Here is a 6499-nt window from a genome sequence, read left to right on the forward strand (position 1 = left end):
GACTGAGGAAATCATTAGAAATTAGAATAATTTGGAATTAGAAACAGTGGGAATGGGGCAACCTAAATGGCAGAGACACTAGACTAAAAAATAAGTGGAATCCTAGAGACCTGTGGAACTATGACAAGACATGTAACATCTCTGTCACCAGAGTCTTAGCAAAGCAGAGGGAGGCCCAGTACTGAAAGAGATGGCTTTTTTCTTAAGGACTGAAGACTTCCCAGATCAGACAGACACACAACCCTGGAGTGTCTAGAAGCTGAGAGAAGTCCCGAGGAAAAGCCTAAGAAAAACTGGAAAGGATATATTAGAAACCAACTTCTGAGGAAACAAGGGTCCAGGAAGCCTTGCAACAGGAAGGAACGTTTGTTTCATTGTAGAAAAAAAAAAAAATCACTTGTGTGACAGGAACCCTCTCAGGGGAAGCCATGCCTCAGGGAGGGCAGCAGCACATTTCTCACACCCTGAAAGAACAGAGCTGCCATCCCCAAAAACTGTGTCCAGCCAGAATATGCTTCAGGAGTGATGAGAAAATCAAGATGTTCACAGCTAATATAAACTGAAAGATACTGTTACTGTGGACCTCTGCCTCCTCAATAATAGTTTGAAGGGAAATGTAAACAGAAATAAAACAACAGGAGGAACACTGGCACACCAGACAAAGCAGGGGAGGGGAGGGGAGGATTTCGTGAGAAAACCGTGGGCATTAGCACTCAGATTTATTTTCCCTCCTTTTGGCATTTTCTAAATCATCCTCCACAAGTGGAGAAAATATTATAACATCTGATATTATCCTGATATACATGCACTATAGATACTTTAGACTTTAAAAGAAGGAAGGGAAATGGAAAAGTTCCTAAATTATGTTTTAGCTAATAAAATGGTCAGACCACATGTACACACATCAGCATTGCACATCAACAGTGTATATGGAAAGCAACCCCTCAAATCTCTCCAAAGGGAATTAACTTTAAAAGCACCGTAGATAAATCAAAACGGAATGCTAAAATATCCACAAGTTATGCAGCAGAAAACAAAAAGAAAAAGAAACACCAAAGAGATCATATTAAAAGTTAAGATAACATGATCAAACCCTAAGATATCAAAAATAATATTAGGTTTAGTTTTTATATTCATTCTACAGTATGCTATCCATAAGACAATAGCAATTGTAAGATGCAGGTGGCTTAAAGGTAAAGGATGGAAGATAGATACATCATCATACAAACTGTTGAAGAAAAAGTAAGAGTAGATAAATTAATCTTAGATAATGTCAGCACACACACACACACGCCAGAAATGGTAGGGATGTCAGTAGAATCAGAAAGCCAATATATGTGCATTAATTAACTTAGCACATGTAGTATAAAACATAAAGAACTGGAGAAAGAAAATGCAACTGTACAATGACTGACAGCTTCAAAACTTTTAACAGATGATAGAACAACTAGATATATCAGCAAGAATCAATCATATCACCAACCAACAGACTCTAATGAAATATCTGTGGAGCATCACCTAAGAACAAAAAAATGCCCACTATTTATAATGACCCTGCAATGGAGAGCAACACATCTTTCACCCTGCGTCACAGAAAAAAACTTCAGCAAATACAAAAGAAAAGAAATGGCACAGATACATATCACACACACACACACACACACACACACACACACACACACACACACACACACACTTTATCCATTAACATTAGTTTCTCCCAGAAAGGAAGAAAGGCATGACTCTATTGGAAACATTAGAATTAGAACTTAACATTTGAAATGCCAAAGCCCATTCCATCTCGGCTACCATTTGCTAAAGTCCCTTGATCTTGTTCAGAGAGTTCAACTACATATAGATACATGGCTGAAGTGTGTTTCATTTTATCGATTGCACTTTTTGAAGAGATAAACGAAAACTAGGGCAAGATGAGTTCCTGTGGGGGTGGGCAATAGAGTTTTACTAAAAAAGAGCTAAGTAAATGTTGGAGACAAGGGGACAATATTGGGAAAGGAGAGCAAGACATGGAGAGTGTATTCTTGTGAGAACCCATCAAGGGCTTAACTCCTCTCTCTTTTTGCCATCTTCTAATCGACCAGGAAACAGTCATACTGAAGAAGCAATTTTAGAGTTCATTTCTTCCCTAAGTTGTAATTAATTTTCTTGAATTACTCACAAGTCTTCAACGACTGCTTGTGCTCTGAGAAGTTAAGGTGAATAGCAACTTAGGCAAGTGTGGAGTCGCTACATCACAGTCAGCTAGAGTCCAGCCCAGCATCCTTAGTATGGAGGACAGAAGCCTATGGCAGAACTGGCAGAGCACTACCACACTCAGATCTCAAGACTAGATGTGAAATGTACCTTCTCCTTTGCAAATCCTGTAGAAGAAACAACATGCTGACCTGTGGGAGGCTGCCACAGAGGTGGTGAGAAGCAAAACGTAGGCCATTAAATTGCCCTTAATGACAATAACTGCTGCCACTCTCTCTTCTTTCTCTGGGTGCTTTCCTTCAGTAGGAACAACATCCAAAGTAAAGCAATTGTCATCTGGGTACTTACCTAACTAAAGGAGATAACAAATCAACCTGAAGCCATTTTAACAGGATAACCCTTATTAAATGTGTAGATCCTTACTGAACAGTGACATTGTATTGTGCCTGCATCTTCATCCACTGTAATTGAACAAAGCCTTTGATAGATATATAAGACTTAAACTATGTCAAACCGAACTTAGGCAAAGCACACTTCCTTATTTCCACACTGCTTTAACAGCCTCATGCATTAAATTCTCTCCAAAATGATGTAGGAAAATCAGAAAGGATACATTTTAACTTTTACTTATGTGACTTATTTTTTAACTATTTTTTATTAGATAATTTCTTCCTTTACATTTCAAATGTGATCCTGAAAGTCCCCTATACCTTCCCCCCTCCTTTTTAGTGTGCACTTCCATGTGCAAATGTGTGTGTGTGTGTTATGTGACTATAGAGGATAAAAAGAGGTCAGACTCCCTGAAGCTGGTGTCACAGGTAATTATGAGCACCAGAGATGGGTGCTGGGATTGAACTCCTGACTTTTACAAGAGTAACTAGTGCCCTTAATTACTGAGCCATCTCTTCAGCCCCTCGCCCCCAGAATAGGTTTTCAAAATAAAATTTTCACATAAGTTTCCACTTGCTATCATGAGGTCCACACAACAACATATAATTCCATCTTTCCAGTCACAAAGTATTCTGTGTTTGTCAGTGCACAATTTGCATTCACTAAGTTCTTTTTTTTTATTAGACATTTTCTTTATTTACATTTCAAAAGTTATCCCCTTTCCTAGTTTCCCCTCCGAAAAATCCCCTATCCCCTTCCCCCTCCCCCTGCTCCTCAACCCACCCACTCCCATTCCTAGTCCTGGCATTCTCCTATACTGGAGCCTAGAGCCTTCATAGGACCAAGGGCCTCTCCTCCCATTGATGACCAACTAGGCCATCCTCTGCTACATATATAGCTAGACCCACAAGTTCCCCCATGTGTTTTCTTTGATTGGTGGTTTAGTTCCAAGGAGCTCTCGGGGTACTGATTAGTTCATATTGATGTTCCTCCTAGGGGGCTTCAGACACCTTCAGCTCCCTGGGTACTTTCTCTGGCTCCTTCATTGGGGACCTTGTGCTCCGTCCAATAGATGACTGTGAGCATCCACTTCTGTATTTGCCAGACACTGGCAGAGCCTCCCAGGAGACAGCTCTATCAGGAGTAAACGAAGCATTGTAATATTATGAGCCAGCTTCCTTAGCATCAGAAAGTGTGCGAGCCTTGGAAGCTGGAGACTTCAGAACTATTCATGTTGACGCATTCCTGGAAAATACAGAAAAGCCCCAAGTATTCCCAAGTAAATAGGATCAGTTCCTTAACTATCCTTTCTTGTCCTTTTCACAAATAAGTGCTCAGTTTAAAAGGCTCTCTTTCCAGGGAGAACCTCTCTGCTTGATCTTTCTCCTAGCATCTTCCAACTGGGGCCTTTTAAGGAAGGGAGGTTGCCACCACAAGCTAGCAAGCTTAATCAACAACTTATCTCATCAAGAACTATTACCAAGTAGTAAGAGGGCCATGCCTTCCTTATAAGGTGCCACAGTTTTGCACCATCGCTTTATTACTTGGGAAATTTAGATGCATTCTACTGACTCAGTTCCACAAGTCATAAATCTGCTCTTTGGTTCACATACTGTTCAGTAACAACCATCTCAGAGATGCTGTTTTGAAACCTTTGCAGAGGCACATGGAAAACTTTGTTCCTCAGTGCTAAATCATCGGAGGGTCACAGAAGTCACAAATAGTGTATGTAGTTCAGGTGGACCCTTGACTGAAGTGTGTTGAAAGACAGAGATAAGATAAGAAATATGCCACACAGAGTCTCCATTCTGGAGTCTTCCTCTGGCCTTTCTCTTCCTATATACCCTGGACTTTCCTCATCCTCACATCTGCTAACAAATAAACAGGTTCTTTGCACGCTCCAATCTCCTAGCCCATCCCTTTGCCCCAGCGTGCTTAGCACAAACATGTCAAGCATTGCACAATGGCTCAGCAGTCTCCTAGGTCTTCTTGTAAGTGACTAAGCATTTCCTGTTGGCTCCCTGCAAGTACTTCTTTTCCTGTTGAAGGAAGAAGAGAGGAAGTAGAGAAGGGAAGTAGGAAGGGAAGGAGGAAGATTCTGTAATTGATCTGTGACACCTGCTTTATTGTTTATTATATCAAGATTCATACATGATCAAATTTCTTAACAACTGTGTGTTACTTAAGTCAGGATGAACTATGATGTATAACATATTTATTAATGTAGAAAGACATTTATATAAAAAGACAGGTTTCCAAGTACAATATTCATTAAACTCAATTTATTCAAATGAAAATATAAAATGCTTATAAGGGAAGGTCTGTGCAAAGATGTGCACTAAAATGATTGGAGATTTTCCTCTGCTTGATGAAATTGTGTGTTATTTGAATTTCTGGTATCTTTGCCTTAATATCTTGGAATTTTGTTTAACATTTTCATGCTAAGCTATGAAAGAAACTTTTAAATTAAAACAGGAACACTAAATATCTTTGAAAGGAAAAGAAAAATCTGAGCACTTGACATTTTTCATTATTTAATGTGGAGAAAGAGGAACACTTCTCCATTGTTGGTGGAATTGCAAGCTTATACAACCACTCTGGAAATCAGTCTGCCAGTTCCTCAGAAAATTAATCATAGTACTACCGGAGGATCCCGCAATACCTCTCCTGGGCATATATCCAGAAGATGTTCCAACTGGTAAGAAGGACACATGCTCCACTATGTTCATAGCAGCCTTATTTATAATAGCCAGAAGCTAGAAAGAACCCAGATGCCCCTCAACAGAGGAATGGATACAGAAAATGTGGTACATTTACACAATGGAGTACTACTCAGCTATTAAAAAGAATGAATTTATGAAATTCCTAGGCAAATGGATGGACCTGGAGGGCATCATCCTGAGTGAGGTAACCCAATCACAAAAGAACTCAAATGATATGTACTCACTGATAAGTGGATATTAGCCCAGAAACTTAGAATACCAAAGATACAAGATACAATTTGCAAAACATGAAACTCAAGAAGAACGAAGACCAAAGTGTGGACACTTTGCCCCTTCTTAGAATTGGGAACAAAAACCCCATGAAAAGAGTTACTGAGACAAAGTTTGGAACTGAGACAAAAGGATGGACCTTCTAGAGACTGCCATACCCGGGGATCCATCCCATAATCAGCCTCTAAACGCTGACACCATTGCGTACACTAGCAAGATTTTGCTGAAAGGACCCTGATATAGCTGTCTCTTGTGAGGCTATGCCGATGCCTGGCAAACACAGAAGTGGCTCACAGTCAGCTAAAGGATGGATCACAGGGCCCCCAGTGGAGGAGCTAGAGAAAGGACCCAAGGAGCTAAAGGGATCTGCAACCCTATAGGTGGAACAACAATATGAAGTAACCAGTACCCCCCCCCCCCCAGAGCTTGTGTCTCTAGCTACATATGTATCAGAAGATGGCCTAGTCAGCCATCACTGGAAAGAGAGACCCATTGGTCGTGCAAACTTTATATGCCTCAGTACAGGGGAACACCATGGCCAAGAAGTGGGAGTGGGTGGGTAAGGGAGTAGGGGAGGTGTATGGGGGACTTTGGGGGTAGCATTGGAAATGTAAATGAAGAAAATACCTAATAAAATTTTTTTAAAAAAGAAAATACAATGCAAGAGAAAAAAAGGAATTAAAATACAAAATAATGTGTTTCGATTCAAGCATTTTTACTTATGCTCCGTTTACATTGATCTGCTTCCCCTCTGCTCCGAAACCTCCACCACCTCCTGCTCCTCCTCAGGGCACCACCTCACAGTAACTCCCTTCTGTTTCCCTTCTCACGAGGGTTCTATCAGGCTCCTTGCTCACCACAGGGTTTCATCCCCGCCTCACTGGCCCCTTTCCAGTTTATTGAGC

Source organism: Mus musculus, chromosome 1, assembly GCF_000001635.26.
Source record: "Mus musculus strain C57BL/6J chromosome 1, GRCm38.p6 C57BL/6J".
Classification (NCBI taxonomy): domain Eukaryota; kingdom Metazoa; phylum Chordata; class Mammalia; order Rodentia; family Muridae; genus Mus; species Mus musculus.